Source organism: Canis lupus, chromosome 8 (genome assembly GCF_003254725.2).
Source record: "Canis lupus dingo isolate Sandy chromosome 8, ASM325472v2, whole genome shotgun sequence".
Classification (NCBI taxonomy): Eukaryota; Metazoa; Chordata; class Mammalia; order Carnivora; family Canidae; genus Canis; species Canis lupus.
Window position 1 is genome coordinate 12522254 of NC_064250.1, and position 18074 is coordinate 12540327.

Sequence of the window (18074 nt, forward strand, 5' to 3'; positions counted from 1 at the left end):
GACAGAGAATTCACCTGTATTATGTGTTGCTCTGTCTCCTAATTCCAGAATACAATCTGTGGGCGTCTCATAGGTATTCAGTAAATACTTGTTGAATGAATGCATGTTAATTGCACAGGAGACATATTTTCATGTCGGTATACATATATATGACTTTCTGCAACTGCGATGTGAAACACAAGTAAAATCAATTTAGAAGGAAGCATTGAAAGGAAGACTCCTTATATTTCACAATTAAATATATGATTGGGGTTTGTTTGCTTGTTTTTATAGTACCAAACACTCTCCACTAACTGTTAACAAATAACATGCTGGTTATAACATCACAGTCTGACATTTTTCCATACCACCTATCTTCTATTAAATAAATCTACAGATTTTATTTGTATTTATTTCTATTAATATTATTAAAGGTTATGTTTATAGACATCAGTATATGGTAAGCATCTGGAAGCCACAGGTTATGATCCATTTAACCCTTTATCTCATGATCATAATAATCATCAAAGGTTTGCTGACTGTCACAAGGAGAGAAAGCTCAGGTCTCACTAGATCAGTGCGTGGAGAGACAATTTTTACTCACCATACTTGATGTGGAAACTCTGTTTCATATTTTCTTTTCCTTTCACACCCTAGAAGTTCATATTCCTTGAGTTGTTGACTTTGAACAGTTTCTCCCATTCAAGTGTAAACTTTCTCAACGTCATCACTGAGGATTTTGAATCCAGCCATTTGCTTTTACAGTCTAATCAGGCCAAAGGATATCAACACTAAACTCAAACTGAAAAAAAATTATTTTGCTCTATGAGTATTATATAAAAAAGTCATTTCTACCTCAGCACCTGAACTGCTGTGGGTCTAATAATGTTCACTAGGGACTATGATGTCCATTTTAGGGAATTTCAGTTTGTTGATTACCCCACCCTCACCCAAAGATATAAGAATAATTCTGGTGTGTTTGAAATGTTAGCTCAGAAGGAGAATATAAGGACAAAGTACAATCATTGGTTACTATAGAGAAGTTAATAAAGGGAAAATGTCATGTCAGAGAATTTGCTGCTACTTATTTTCCTTTATGTTTCTGGTAGTATCTATTCATGATCAAATAAAAAGGAATACCTTAGACTGCCATCTTGTGTGGGAATTAAAAGAACTGGGCATTGAAATAAGTATAATAGACCTTGAGAATTTTATGTCTGCTCATTTTGGGCCAGTGGAACCTGCCTAATATTCTCAGTGTTTTAAATGTCCACTCCCTCCTCTTACTCTGGTCACTGAATTCCAGTGTGGTTTCTTCTGAAGCATAGTCAGATTATTCTGTCGTCTAATCAGTAGTAAGAGGCTTTGCAAGTTTAATTTTCAGTTGTGATTCCTATTCAGTTTTAGCTTATTCTCCCTCATTCTAGAATATGCTGCAACTATGGAGCCTGGATTTTCTTTCCAGCTTTACAGGGTGCCAATGATCTTGTTCTATTTGCAAATTTTTTGCCTTCTTTGTCTAGTAAATATCAAGATTTACTTTAAGACAAGTAGATTTTCTGTAACTATGCTATTCTCTTTTGCTTCTGGTTTTGAGTCTGGACTTTGTACTTTCTCTTTTCTCGGTGGACACACACACAGACACACATGTATTGGGGTTTCAGTCATTTTTAAGACTAACCTCCTTTCCCCTACTCCCTGACTGCCCTCTGGACTCTGAGAAGCTGAGGTTGCTGCCAAGGGGCTCTTCTATGAGAATGCTCAGCTTGCCATGGAAAAGTTTGCTAAGATTTTGTTCAACTTCCTAGTGGCCATAGCCTATAATGTCGTCATTGTTCCTTCAGGAAGGCGCAGCCTACATTCAGGTTTCCGGGTTTCCCATGCTATGGCAAAACCAGCAGGGAAAGCTTTGCAGCCCAAAGAAGCAGAACAAAATTTACAAGCAGTTTGCTTGGGCAGAGGAACTAGCTGCACACACAGTGCTTGCTATTTAATTCAGAACAAAAATCATGGCTGTCCTTATGATTATCTGACAAATCATCACTTCCAGATGCATTACCAAGCTTCTACCTAGAGGTGAGACCTGAATTCCCCAGAAGGAGAAAACAAGTAAAGTGATGCCTTAAAAGGGTTACAGGGTTATACCGAGTAAGAACAGGCAAGTTTGGGGGGGAGGAGTTGAAGCCAAGTTTATTCAACATACTGTTGTTTTATACCATGTAAATCCAGAAGTCTCCAGAAAGCATTCCTCCCTTTCACTGAAAAGTGAAAACAACTCTAGGGTGACTTCTCAGTGTCCAGGAAGCCAGCACACACACACACACACACACACACACACACACACACACACACAAGACTGTTTGGCCGCAAGCCCCCATTAATCCCCCAAGGGACTCAGTAAATGGAAAGGCTGCTTAAAGCCATAACGTGGGGAGGGATGTAACATTCTTACTGTCCAAGTGAGAACAGATATGATCTTTTTAAGGTACATATTATTGCTTTCATGACCCACACAATTTCCTGGGCATCCCTTAACTGTGGTACAGCTGTGAGAAGAAAACCTCCCCATCTAGATGGGATCAGAGGATGTGGAGAACCTCAGAATCTGAAAGCACAGCCATCTTTGTGGCAAGGTTGGCTCACTCTCACTCCTGGGCATCCACCCCTTCACTGCCCTGAGGCCTCTGTCCCTGTTTGTGGGATGGTGGCATCCTGTTCATGCTGTAAGAGGCATTTTACTGATTGAGAGGCTGGCGGCTTGTTTGTTCTCAGGAAAGTATGATTTATCTCAGTTGATCCTTAAAAGGTTACTTGACCTTATTTTTAACTGAGGCTACGTCCTATGTATAAGTAGTAGAAGGATTCAAGATCCTCAGGGGGTGGTATTATTGGCATTATTTGTATTGTTAGAATCGAGTCTTGATCATAGGTTGCATTGTGTTGTCTCTGGGCAAATCACCTTGTGTTCATGACTTCTTTGTTTTATTTAACTTGTTAAATTTTAATATGTCATTCCCCCCCCCCGCCCCCGCCCCCACAGTGTATAAACCCCTCAAGGGCAAGAAGAAAAGAGAGTCTAAGAACTGTAAGGGGCTAGAGCAGTCATTTAGCTTACTCTTTTCTTTCCTCACTAGTTCCATTTTACAAATGAAAAAGCTGAGGTATTCAGAGACACTGAATGACTTGCCCTGATCCGACAGCTTGTTGGTGGCAGACAGACTTAAGGCCTGGATCTTAATTTTAATCTCACTCTCCTCTGTGGCTCCCTATTCTAGTTCTGTCATGTACAAAATGACCATTTAAGGAAGTGCTTGGCTGGGTGGGTTTTGTGGTCTGGAGCCTGAGGCCAGGACTTAGTGTGGGTGGAGAAGACTCTCAGGAAAAACTGGAGGTGGAAGCAGAGCTTCAGCTGGGCCTCACCTACTGTGATAGTTACCGGGCAGGGAGGAGCCACAGTTCATTTCACTGGTCTTTGGTGCACTAGCAATGATGACGGACCTAGTGTGTTCAGCCATGCAGTGAGGGCAGGGCTCCTCCCAGGTCCTCAGGCCTCCCTGTGTCTGTGAGACAGAGTTTAGAGGAGCCTATCAGGTCTATGGTTATGACTGTCATTGGAGTCTCTTTTGTGCCAAATTCAACTTAAAGAATTGCTGTGATTTCTGAGTCGGCCTCGTGTATTTATTTTTAAATGGAAAACATGACATCAAATTTAAAGTCTACTCTCCAAAGCTTTTATATCCTGAACCTATGTGCGCACACACTTCTCCTCTCCCCTCCCCCAGTACAGCCCTGGATAATAAAAATCAGAAAGGTCTGCCAAAGAGAGAGTGCTCTCAGGACATGCTCCTCCATAAGAGCTTTGCAATTTCCAGCACGAGCTGGAGCAGTACGATGTGGTGTGCAGTTGGAAAAGCAGTTTGTTCTCTGCTAATGATGGCTGTGGATTCTGAAATGAAGCACAGCAGGTGGGACAGTGGTACTCAATTTTCAAAATCTGTGCCCTAAAACGTGTTTGCTTAAACCTTGTCTCCACCACCCTTTAGGAGCCTCCACATCCATCAAAACCAGACCCCAGGAAAGGGATTCAAGGCTTCTATTTCTTACTGATGTGTTCACAGTCGCCTCTGATTCAGAGCTTGTCTGGAAAGTTCAGTAGCCAAAAGTTCCCTCCTTCTCCCCAGAGCAATAAATTAAATCATTTCCAGGTCCCGGAGGCGGTGGGGAAGCGGGGCCTGGCTTTGCCCAGGTAGCAACCCTAACTTTGAAAAGGATACACAGTTCCTCATTATGTCATAGAATTCATTTTCTGGAAATAATACACGGGTTAGGTGTTAATAATGGTATTGTCTGTTTCTGAAAGCCCTGAGTAGGGCAAGAGGAGTTTGCATTATCTGTGCATTAAGGAGATATTGATCTTTTCGGGTTAAGTGTACCACAGATTCTTAGCTGGACTCTATCTCACCTGGGCTTGCTGGGGAACTCCCACCTGTCCTCTCTGAGGTGAACATGGGTGCTTGACATAGGTTTGTGAGGATATTAATAAGGTATTTAGAAAATTATAAGGCAAGAGGTGAACCCTCACGTGATCAATTGATGGTTTGTGTATTCTTTATCAATGTGTAAAATATCTATTTCTTCCTCTCTTCTGTGTTTCCGTGGTCACTTAGGCATGAAGGGGAGGGTGAATGAGTTTTAAGCTCTCATCTAAGCACTTCCTTAGGTGAAATACTTCCAGCAATTCTGAGGGGTTTTGTGTTGTTTTCATTTTTATGATGGTGATGAGTGTATAATTTACCAGAAACTCCCCATTTCATATTTCCTTGTGAGGTTGTTTTTCTTCAAAAAAGGAAGTGTTCATAGCCTTCAGGGCTCCTGAGTAGGGGGAAAGCCCCCTGAGAGCCCTATCTCCCAGGGGAGAAGCAGACGGTACAGCTGTGAATTCAACAGACTTTACCAAGAAGCATCAGAGTCTTCAAATCCAATACATTATCTTTCCATGTAATTCAATCACCTGTTATTTTATTGCTTTGTTTGATTTGATCAAAACCTCAGCAACCAAATCATTTGTATTGTAAATTATACAACTTCCTATTTTTATTTCCATCGCTTTTGATCCCTTTTGGCATGTTCCACTGGATAATTCAATTACAAGCTATTTTAGAAAAATTGCAGTTTAATCAGTAAGGAAAAGGGCCAAATTTCTAAAGAAGATCAAAGGACATAAAATGCCACAAAAATCTTTATTTTAAAGGTGTGTTTGGTGGCATTTTTGGCATGATTCTTGGATATGCTATTATATCTCATCTTTGGTGGTTAGACAGATGATGGCCACCAGTTCCTTGTGCATTAAAAAAAATTGTGATGGATAAAGACTTGATTAAAATGAACAGAATGAACAGAGTCCTGCTCACTGGTAGCCGGGGAAGTCTGCTGAAAATGCTAGAGGAAATAAATGGAGTACCTGAACTCAAGAAGGGTCAAAGAGATGGAAGGATGCTTTGGTGGCAAGACTACTCATTCTTGCAGGAAAAAAACTGAATTTTTTCTATAGGGGGATTGCTGTGACAGCAGGCATTTTTGCTTTTGTAGTATTTTACTTCTGTGCTGCTCACACATTATCATGTATCGGCCACCTAGAGGGCTTGTTAAAACCCAATTACTGTGTCCCACCCTCTGAAATTCTGATTCCATCAGGTCTGGGGTGTGGCTGGTCAAGCGTCCAGTTTATATGCACACTGCTGGTCCACCCAGGATGAGCTGAATAGCATCCCTCTATGTATGGATTCATTTTTAACAGGTTGTCCACTTGTTTCTTCATCCCTCTCATTACCACTGTGACAGAAAGGAAACTTCTGCAATAAGTGAACAGCATAGCTAGAAGAAAAACAGGGCTGAATATTTCCAGTCTTCTTTTCTGTGTTAACTGGTACCTTCTTAATTTTCAGCATTTTTCGTACTGTACTAATTGTTAATTTCAGATTTAAGCTGGTTGGCTCCATGAGTTTGTAAATGGTTTCTCACATCAAAATTGTGGAGTGTCTCCTCTCCAGTGAGGAGAGTACAGTCTGTGTGACACAGCGTGTTGCTTTCCTGCCAATGCACCAGAGTAAAGAAATCCATTCAACACCCTAGAAAAGTTTTGTAGGACTCCACAGTGTTCCTGCTTTGATCTGAAACGAGATGAAGCTGACATTAGTCATGTATTTTATTTTAGACAGCTACTTCCAGATTTGTCGGATCAAAATATCTTATAAATGACTCAAATGTTATAACAAATGGTTCAAGCCTCATGGCATTTGTGGAAAACAATTTAATGGGGTCCCTGAGCAGCTACAGGATAAAGAAATTTGAGTTATGAACTCTAGCAGCATTTTGATGTGGGGATTGCATTCTGGTGTGTCCCTGTGTGTGCTGAGAAGTATTTCTCTCTCCGTAGGAGAACTTCTGGTTTCTTCTGTGGCAAGGTCAGAAGCAACAGCCTGCATTTTTCTGTAGCTAGGCAAGGAATTTACTTGTCATGTATATGAAACTATTATATAGATATTTAGATATTTTTATAGAATTATAAAAATAGGGGGATGGCTAAGTGGCTCAGTCCATTAAGCATCTTCCTTCAGCTCAGGTCATGATCCCAGGGTCCTGGGATTGAGCCCCGCACTGGGATCCCGCTTTTCCCACTCCTCCCTGCTCCTGCTCTCTCTCTCTCTCTCTCTCTCTCTCTCTCTCTCTCTCTCTTTCTATCTCTATCTCTGTCTCTCTCTCAAATAAATAAATAAAATCTTAAAAAAGAAGAGTTATAAAGATGGAACCAGACTTAAAGAATATCACATGGAATGTCCTTATTTTATAGAAGAGAAAAAACATCCAGTCCAATGTTCCTTATATGACAAAAAAAATATTTAATGCTATTTATAATTTTAAATGGTTTTGAAAATTAATTTCAAGGTAGATTCTTAAGAAAAAGGAGTCGTTACCCCAGTGTGTTTGTAATTCTGATGTTCTCTCCAGCACAAAGAGGTTTTAGCTTGAATTAAATGGGCAGAAAGCCAGCCTCCCTAGCACAACTGTCTTTCTATTGGGTCAGTGGTAGAGCTTTGAAAAAGAGGAATTAAGCTCTATTTACCCACTGATCACCCAGCCACGTAGTGCCTAGACGAGGTAAGTATACTTGTCATCAGCTTTAGCATGAAATTGAAAAATACCGTTCACTTCCATATTTGTGAGCTAAGACCATGAGACACTAAGATTGTTCAAATTCTAATGAGTTCCTAATGAACGATATACACCGAACTATCTGCAGTACCCTACTTGCCAATGAATTAGGGTTTTATTATAAGGTAGTCAAACTAACAATACAAACACAATAATAAAAACTATTGTTTCTTAAGTACTTATGTGCCAGGCACTGTACTAAACACTTTGCTTGATTTGTTCCTTTAATTATCACCACTGCCCGATGAATACAGTAGGTATCGGTACTAAAATTACAAAATTCGGTTAGTCCTATCATTACCCTCTTTCTGCAAATGAAGAACTGTAGCTCAGGAGGTCAGGTAACTTGCCCAACTTCACACAGCTAAGAACGGCAAAGCCAGGATTAGAAACCAGGTCTTTCCATTGCTCCAGTCTGTCCTATTTCCACTAAACTCTGCTGCCCTCCAAGGGAGAAGAAAAGATTATGTTCTTATGAATGAAGAGCTGAGTACAGATTTAAGCCGAATGGGCAAGTGGTTCTTCCTTCTTGTCTCCTAGCATGTGCTCCAGAGCTGTCTGACAAAGAAAAGGCTCACATTCCAGATTTTAATGGGACTTGTTATGAAAAGTCATGTTTTCTTTTTACTAGCCACAGTGAATGGGAGAAAAAAAGGATTGGGAGGGGGTTGGGTAGTTGGTACCAGTTGGATGAGAATCCTACATGCCCAGGCTTGATGAAAAGCATGTATCCCAGGCTCAAGAGTAATTGTTTAAGAATTCTTCATTCTAATAAATTCATAGCCACAGGGGGCCGGTTTGAGATATGATTAGGTCACCAGTGAAATGAGTTTGGTGGTCTCAGCATAATCCCTGTTGGACATTAGTTCACTCACACAACTGTGTACAGTTTTGTCCATGTCTGCATTATTGTCTGCTGCTACTCAGGAGATACTCAGAATTGAATTAACAAGGGGCTTCAGGTCAGCCAAAAGGTGTGCAGAGGTAACCTCTGGTGTAAGGAATAGTGCCTTGTCAACAGAGCTGTGTGTAGATGGGGCTGCTCGTCCCTCACCTCTCAGTCTGTAAATCCAACCTCCTGTCCCTCTCAAGTAGAAAAACAGTGTGCTCTCCAAGTTTCCAGACTCTCAGCCAAGTGAGGTTATCAGAGTCATAAATAAGAGCCAAGCTAGTTGTACCTGCTTCACAATTAGATTGATTTGGATATATGCACCTCACTGAGAGTATTTTGGTGTTCAAATTGGTTATGTCACTTCCTTTAGTGAATATTCTCCCCTTAAAAAGGCTTAAGTGAATTGATTAGGAAACCAAATCTCCTGAGAAGTTAAAAATAAGTTACTTTACCTAACCTCATTAAGAAAGTTCCACAAAATTTAATCAATTATATTTGAAAATATAACATGAAATAAAGCTCTGTCAAGTGACTAAAAGATCTTATTGTGCCTTATTCTGAAAACTTGCCACTCTATCATAAGAACCTTTAAGACTGAACTGACATACCTGTGATTATTTAATTATATGATTATTATAAACTACTGGATGAATTACCCATTAAAGTCATTTTTAATCCAATTAAAATCATGACAGTTCTAGTTGACTCAATTCACTTTCCTAAATCATCAGTAGAAAATACTGTAGAATATATTAAGTGCCCTACAGTTACATCTTTTCATACAATATTTTAGAATCATAGATGTTTAGAGCTAAAAGTGACTTCCTATTTAGTCTAATCCCATTTTATACAGAGGAAATAAAGCAAAGATCTTGACTTGCCCAAGGTCACATTGACAAAGACCCTGATCTCTTCATTTTTAGTTTAGTTCTGGTATCACTAGATTATTCTTATTATTCTTGTATTTTTTCAGCTGTCACTTGTGTGTGTGTGTGTGTTTCTGCAGGCGTGTGTGCGCACATGCACGTGCACACATACACACACACAGGAGGGCTATGCCATGCCCACCACATACCCCTGGGTCATATCCCATTTGGGTACAATTTCCTGCACTCTGGCTATAACTTCTTCCCATTCCTTCCACTCAGGGAAATATAAGGAATGAAAATGAATCAGAATGGCATTATTATAAGGATTATTCTAAAAGGGCATATTTGCATACATATACACATACGTATATATGCATGTATGTATATAAAATCATTCCTAGACCTTGGTACTAAAACTCTTACCAGTAGCAGTTACTAATGGGAGTTCTGTTGGATCAAGGAACAGTAATTTACAGCCCCTACCAGCCAGATCCAGCCTGCCACCTGGTTTTTGCAAATAAATATTCTGGAATGAAGCTATTCCCATTCACCTGAGCATTTTACATACTACAACACTGGTGGGGAGTACTTGAGCAGATCACGTGGCTCACAAACCTAAAATAAGTACTATTTGCCCTTTATAGAAAAGTTTGCTGATCCTTGCATTGGGCCATTCTTCTGGCCCAATGGCCCTTTCTGAGGAACATATAGTCATATCTTTTGGTTTGTTCTCTTGTTCTTACCAGTGCTGATAAGTTCAACTTCTAGGAACTTTTCCAGGGTTTAGTGCTCTTCATGGATTGCCTCCTATCCCCCTTATGCCCCTACTATCTTTTTTTCCTGTTTTTAAACAGCTTTTTATTCTATTTATTAACAGTATTTTATTCACATGTCCTCAAACATTGGTATAGCGCATCGAGATTGTTCTTGTTTAATAACTGACATAGATGCATAACCATGTGCTAAATATAAAGAAAGTTATATAATGACTGTAACTGCCTCTTTTTAACACTTTCTATGAGGCATGATACAATATATACACACACACTAACCTCTGCATATCATCTCCACTAGCTTGCCAAGTAGGTATTTATCAAGCCCATTTTACAATGAGAAACCTAAGGCCAAATACCCTTACCCAGGGTTATACGCCTTACCATAGCTGTTGGTGACAAAGTTGGTTTTGACACAATCTTCCCAGAGCCTGTGTGTTTAACTTTCCTCTGGTACTATGTGTAATATCATAAAGTGTGGTAGATATTGAGACGCTTGGAAAATCTTTCACTTAAATATTTCCTCTTTCCTTTCAAGGGGGTTTTAAAAGGAGCCGTTTGGAATTAAAAAGGAGAGAGGTATCCATTCCTTAGTCTGTTTGCATTCTTCTACCATTTACTGAATGCAAGGTGTCCTGTCTCCTACCCATTTCCCCAATGAAACTACATACCATGGAATAGATTATAGCAACTCAGTTCTTTCTGCTGTGGGGAGAATCCTTGGGCAAGTTATAAAACCTCTCTGAGCCTCACTTGCCTTATCCTTAAAGCAGGGCTAACGATAATAAGCACCTCCTAAAATTATTGTGTTTATTGTATAGGTGTACGTGCAAAGCCCATAGAATGCATCTCAGTATCTAGTGAGCTCTTAATCACATTAGTTAAAAATTATGGTGGTGGTTCTGATCATTTTGATTAAACTAAGAATTCTTCTGGAGAATTACCACAGAATTTTACTAATTGCTTCTTCCCTGCCTAGCTGCCAAGGCTGCTTCAGCAAAAAGAAGGTGGCATAGGCAAAGTGGTCAACTGCTAGGGGAAAAGATTTCTTCATTCTCTCAACTCATCCCCCATATTCTGTACCCGGTCTTAGTCTCCCAGCATGGAATTATTTAGTTTACCATCTACCAAGGCAGGAGAATGGACTGTATTGAATGTAAAAGAGGTAGTGAATAAATATTAAACAATTCTGACACTGTTGATGGAGGAACCGCTGTGGCTTCTTGGATTAGGTATTCGTTATTGACTTCCTGTGCTCACTGAAAACCCCCTAGTGGTTTTGAGAGAGTTAACACAAACATGTTAATGTTTATGATATTGGCCAACTTATAAATCAAGTAGTTCTATTTTGCTCATCTTAATGGGATTTCTTATGGGTTCCTCCCAACTTGTCCTAAAAAACACAGGTCAACAACCCCTAGCAAAAAGCCTCAGCTCAATTCCCAAAGATTCCCTCAAGTCTATTTCCAATTCGCCAAAAAACTATTGAAATGACAGTCTTAAAATATATTACTTTTGTATGGTGCTTTACAGTTTATAGCATGACTTTCATGTGAATTATGTCATTAGACCTTTATTATATGCTAGAGTTATGGAAGGCCAGAGTTTGAGGGAATTGCCTGCCAGTATGGTAGTTAAGGGAGCTGTGGGCAGAGTTTCCCATGGATATCTCTTTCATGTTTCTGGTCCTTGGCTCAGATTGTTTTATCTTCCAGGGATGCCCTTCCCTTACCCCCCTTTTTCTTTACCTATAAAGCTTTTCCTTCAAGGTTTAATTCAGACCTATTATTTCATTTAGTAAAAGTTCCCTGACAGCTTTTGGATCCTGCCCTGTTAGCTCATCATCCCTTCTTTGCACTTCTATCATGCCCTATGGCACCAAGGGCTTAGGCTCCTTTCCACGTTTACCACACCATATCACCATGATCTCTTTACGCATTGTTCCATCTAGTGCCCACCGCCAGGCCTTACTGTGAGCACCTGTTAATGTTATACAGAGATGCTGTTTTTCATTGACCTTCCCATTCCCAGCACATAGTGCAGCATTGAGCACACAATAGGTCCTCGGTAAATGTGTAATGTATGGAACATATCTAATTCCCAACCCTCGGCCCTCCCCAGCACACTAACCCCCAAGCCAGTTCAACGTCCTCCTCCCAGCCCCAGGCAGCTGTAGAACATCCACCATGTGCCAGAGACCATAAAGTGAAACCAGATGAAACAACTCCTGACTGATGGCAAAAGATGCTATCACTCACTTGGAGAGTAATAAATGAAATGGCTGAAGAATGCTTTCACAAAATCACATATCAAGTCCCAATTAAGTTCACTGTATATTCAGTGTACACATGCTGAGAGGATGTAGGCAGTGTGGGCAGCTGAACAGCCTCGTTGTGCTGGGAGGTTTTCCACTGAGTTGTTCATAAGTGGATGCAGAGGCCCTGGGGGTAAACGGCCAGAGGGAAGATAAATCACAGGGGAACAGGATTCAGTACATTAGTTGATGGGAAGGGTAAGAAGGATTTTCAATTTCAGGGTGAATAATTGAATTTGATATTAGGACGGGGGTGCTTGTGTAAGCGTGCATCAAGGTGACTCTCAGGCCTGACCTACTGAGCCCTCATCGTCTCAGGCATTTGAGTTCAAGCCAACACTCCAAGTCTGACACTGGAAGGCGAGAGAGCTTTGAGATACTCACAGGGCATCCTCACTCTACGCTACATCCTTTTACCCTTTCCACTCACACCCACGGGGTATACACAGATATCAAGGATTTTGTTCTGTGTCATCATGTCTTTGCTAAAAATTAAATTCCCTCAACCTGGAATCACTGCTCCTTGCTGCAGCTTCTTCACCTCTCTAGCTAACTCCTGCATCTCCCTCATGACTCCAGTCAAGTCTTTAACCAGCCTCATCCCAACAGATTTGACGTACTTTGGTTTTACTTTCCTTTTGTGCTCATGTCCCTTTGGATCCTTCTTGGCCTCACTGCCCCAGCCTGCCATCCCAGAACTCTCAGGCCTTCTCTGAGCTTTGTTTCTACTTTTTCTTCTCTTCTCTTGTTCCCCAGCTTCCTTCAGCTCCCCTCATCACTCTCCTGGGTCTCTGCCATGCTTATGTGCTCATTTCCCTCACAGCCATCTGCAGCCTACCTTCCAGAGGTCCAGGAAGCAATCCAAGTCCTGCCAGCTGCCCCAGACTTCACCCACAGGGTTGAATGGTGGAATGGAGCTGGCATGGAATTTGAGGTCAGAACCATATGGTTCTAATTCAAGCTCTCCCACCCACTGGTGATGTAACACAGGACACTGAATTCTCCAAACCCCATTGTGCTCATGTGTAAAACGGAAATAAGAGTACAAATACAGACATTGTAAGGTTGTTGGTGGATAAAGTGAGATACAAAGTACTTGAAACCTAAGTACCTAGAAAATGATAACTTAGGGATGTTCCCATAGCATATCTTCCTCGTGGATACAATATACATCTGTGTTCTTCAAGTCACTCGCTTTGGCCGACTGTACATTTTGAAATAACACCCACACTTGTGTCAGAGTCTAAATCATGCTAATATTCCCCTCTGCAGTAACCCAAAGTGGCTCCACCAAGCTCAACAGTTGCTTTCTTGGGATAGTCATGTCTAAGTTAGGGGCCAGTCTTTCCACCAGTACAGGGTTTCACTGTACCTCAGTTGTATCCAGACTAATTGGGAAGGAGAAAAGTGGGGGTGCCCCAGTCAGCTCTGAGGACTCACCAATGGCCTTGTCTCTCCTTCCAGCATCTTTCCGCTACTTCTGGTTAAATTAGTTGGTCGGATCAATCCGCCAAACCCAGAGAGGGACTCCAGTCTAGTTGTTCTGTTCTATCTTCAACCTGTCGAAGGAGTGTGGGAGATTGGATCAGGGTTGAAACTCCAAGCTACCAGGATGGTAAAAAGGTCGCCTTCCCTTGCCCTCAAGAATGACTGAGTGCTTCTTCTGTTATATAGTTTCCGTGCCTCAGAGGGGGCTACACTTCAGTGGTGGATAAGGTGACCCTTATGTATTGTTTATGCCAAGAAAGCACTTTGAGATGAAATGTGGGTCCATTAATCTCAGATGCTGTGCGTGCCTCTTTGCTGTCTGAGTTTGGTTGTTTTGTTTAATCTGCTGAGGGAGGTTTGTTTTGTTTCTTTAAATCTGTGATGAAGTAAAAAGAATTCTGCATTTACTGTGATTTATCTGTGGGAAGAAAAAAAGTGAACTGGAAATGTTTATCCGCAAGAGATTTGTGTAAAGTTCTATCAGATGACTTCGTGGAGAATGAAACGGGCAGGAAAGACGAGGAAGTGATAAGTGCCATTTCAAGTTTGTGAATTGAATCGAGTTTCAATTATGACAACAGTTAAACATGGTGATTTTTTTCTGTGTTTTCGGTGTTGGGGGGTGCAGATAGCATAATTCTTTTTTCGGCAATGCCCAGTAATCTCCAATAATGTATCCGTTTTCACTTGATGCCTCCAGAATGGGCAGGGAGATGCACATACAGCTGCAAGGGTATAATGAAATGGTCCACACACCTCCCGAGTTGGGGGGCAAGGCGGGGGCCGCTGGGTACTGCACACACCAATCAGTAAGCCAACACCGAATGCTGCGAGGTAGTCATTTACCCTTGACAGAACAAGTCATGATAATTGGATGATGATGTGGTAATTCACCTTTATACGTTTTACCCTTGTTGGGTTTTTAGAGGTGGTTGTCTCTGATAAATTTTAGGGTAGAATTCCAGCTTTTTCCCCATCCAAGGCCAATTTTGTCTGAAGCTTCGGCGGTTGGCTGCCGCCTCTTCAACTAACAGGATCTTCAGAATTAGCACTTGGATTATATGTGTATCTAGTGAGCCAGACTATCATTTCCAAGGTGCTTTTCTATTCTAGGGAGATCTGTGGAGCACTTAACCTACATTAGACCTAAGAGGTCCGAGGGTTCTTCAGAAGACAAAGAATTTCCAGATACTTTCCTTGAGGATGTGTCAAGGGCAATACAGACAAAAGACTGATGTCTCCTTTAACAGCTTGATAAGTATCTCAGGATATTCTGCAGGAATCAGTTCTGCTTCTACAAAGTACCGTATTCCCATTCAGCATGATATGTCTGAATATGTGTGTGCTGCATGTGACAATGGTGAAGACTTATCTTTGCCCTCAGGGCTGAGTGCTCTAACACTGCTCGGGCGATAGGCTGATAGAAGTGACGATTTAGAGAGATGATCTGCTTAAAAAAAAAAAAAAGGCACATTAGAGTTGTGTAAGAATTAAAACTGTGGCTCTCTGTTTATCTGGATTTTATAAGTTCCAAAGGCATTTCTATTCGTGGCATCAAAATCCCTTGTAAAAGTAAAGTAAATCATTCTGGTATTGACCATTTTTTTCATGTTGTTCTATTGAGACATCTTCCCAACTGAGTTTCTTATTGAATTGTATTTCTATAAGGGTATTGTAGGTTAGCAGCACATTTTTATGGTACACAAAAGATGTGCCTTCTGAATTTCCAATGCCTTGCATATTGTTCCCCATAGAAGAAACATCTCGGAAATGCTAAATAAATCAAAACAGAAACATTTGGCTCTTGACTTGCTGCTGGTGCTTTTTTTCTCTCTCTCGGTTTACATTGGCTGGAATATCCATTATGATCCATCTTACCTATTTGATTAATTTGTAATAAATTCGGCCCTTTGGAAATCTCTTGCTGCATTGCTAGCCGGGTTCTTCTTGTAGAGGGTTTATTTAATATGTGTCTCTGTGTACCTATATGAATGAAAATTTAATATGGTTTAGAAGCCTTTAAAAACACACACGCACATAGTGTTTGCTCTGAATTAAGTGCTCGTATTTGACATAGCCTTCTGGTAAAAATCCATAAATGTATGGGCAGACAAAATTATTGAGAGGAGACTTTCTTTAGAAATTGATGTGACATGTGAAATCATTTCAGGGGATGAAATATCATATTTCAGATAACCAGTAAATGTAATTATAAATACTGGATCAGAATCCTTTTTTCTTGTCTTAAAAAAAAATGTCTTCTCCTGATGGCCTATGTTATTTGAAGTGCCTTAGCCACCTTGCAGGGTTCACCTTCAATTTGATGCAGTCATGTAGTTGCATCCCTGTGGGTGAGAAATGTTCCTCTCCGAATAACTGTAGCGGCATAGCAGGAATAGTTTGATACAACCTTCTCTTTATTATAGCAAGATAATAAAAACACCTCTACTCTTAACTCTCGCTATCCACTGAGGAGGGCATAACAAATTCATCTTATGCTCTTGGAAAAAAGATCAAGGTAGGAAATAATACCCCCATTTTCCAGACAAAGACATTCAGGCCCAGAAGAGCACATTTTAGAATGTACATTAATTGTCTTTTATAGCAAAACTGAATGAAAACAGAACATCAGCTATTTTTACTGTATGTATCCCGTTCTACCCTTTACTTATATCCATCACCACTATGTATGTTAAGAAAGTGAAGGAAAATAATTTTCCCACATGCATGTTTTGCGTTGGCCGAAATAAACAGTGAATGAAGTGTTTGTTCTGTGGGAGAAATGAAAGATGTTAATTGGCACGTGCTCCTTTCTTATTTCTTATCTGAATGTTTTATATCTGTATGTGATGGGGAAATATGTAAGACTCATGTTTACTATTTATGTCTGGTATGTCTTTCTTAACTCTGCTACCTTCTTAGAATGTCCATGAACCAAGTGGCAGTTAAGCTTTAGCCATGTTATGAACCACCCCACATTCCTTTTGGCCCTCAAGATAGTTAGACAAAGACTCTGTCTTCAGAGTTCTTTATAATCCAGTAGGAGAGATCAGACAAATACAGTAAGTCGAGGCAGGCTGAAGTACTTTTATGGTATAGATCCAGTGTCTTAGTGACCCAGCGGAGGAGAATTGTCTTATTCAAGATCAGAAGTACTCCCTGAATGGATCTGGATAGACTGGTGTGGGGATGATATGTGATTAGAGTTGAAAGAGAAGATGGCAGGGCTCAAGGCATGGGGATTAAAAATCTTGGAGGTTACAGAGAGTAGTAATTGAATTTGGATCTGGTGTCATATTCTTGGAGGGATAGAGGAAACCTTGGATATTATAAAAAGACACTGGCCACAGGGAGACCAAGGAACTAAATTCTTGCTGTAGAAGAAGAAAGATCAGTGCCTGTCTTCGATTCAAAATGGGCCTACCTGGGATCCCTGGGTGGCGCAGCGGTTTGGCGCCTGCCTTTGGCCCGGGGCGCAATCCTGGAGACCCGGGATCGAATCCCACGTCGGGCTCCCAGTGCGTGGAGCCTGCTTCTCCCTCTGCCTGTGTCTCTGCCCCTCTCTCTCTCTCTGTGTGACTATCATAAATAAAAATTAAAAAAAAAAAAAATGGGCCTACCTTGTAGGGCCAGAGCCAGAACAGACCTACATGGTGGACAAGAGAAATAGGATAGAAAGAAAGGTCCTGGAGGACCTTGAATGCCAGGCGAATGGATGCTCTTATGTCCCCACACAAGAGATTCTAGTATGAGACATATAGTGGCCAATAACAATTGTAAATGTCTTTAATCAAATACCTACTCTGATTCGGGTAGAATCCTGGGAATTTGATGTAGTTCATCCCCTCATGTTTTGCACCTTCTTATCAATGAGGTCTCAGCTTAAATGTCACTTTCTCAGAAAGGCTTTGTCTGACCATGAAGGCACTGTCCTCTCCAACACCCCTTAAAACTCTATAGTTACACCCTATTCCTTTCCTTCATAACACTTAACATAAGTTTTAATGCATATGTATTTGTGTAACTGTTTTTTCTGTCCCCTCCTACTAAACTCTGAACTCCATGAGGGCAGGAACAAGATCTGTTTTGTTCACCACCCTATTCCACACACACACACACACACACACACACATACACATATATATAGTAGGCACTCCAGAATTGGCTTGATATTAATATTCATAACAACCTAATAAAGTACATACCAATATCTCTCTCCATTTTACAGAAAAAAGAAATTGACATGCAAAAAATTACTTGATCCATTTAATCTATAATAAGCAGAATCTAGCTTCAAATCCAGTCACATGGCCCCAAAGCTCATGGTTCTTCCCTGATGTATCATCATTCATCCTTTATGAGGAATATGAAATCTATATTAGTTCGGTAGGGCTGCTTTAAAAAGTACTACAAACTGGTATCACCTGGCTGGCTCAGTCAGTTGGGCGTCCATCTCTTGATTTTAGTTCAGGTCATGATTTCAATATTGTATGATGAAACCTTATATTGGGCTCTGCACTGGGCATGGAGCCTGCTGGGGATTTTCG

The 18074-nt window shown here is 40.7% G+C and overlaps 1 protein-coding gene and 1 long non-coding RNA gene across 7 annotated transcripts in view; one reads left to right on the top strand and one right to left on the bottom strand.

Annotated features, from left to right (window-relative positions):
• NPAS3 (neuronal PAS domain protein 3) overlaps positions 1–18074 on the top strand; it is an 853690-nt gene that overhangs the window by 556810 nt on the left and 278806 nt on the right. The window lies entirely within an intron of this gene.
• LOC125755543 (uncharacterized) lies at positions 5206–13000 on the bottom strand. The gene is made up of 2 exons (XR_007412266.1): positions 12878–13000; positions 5206–6149 (listed from the first exon to the last, which is right to left on the bottom strand). It is a non-coding gene; the product is annotated as an uncharacterized LOC125755543 (long non-coding RNA).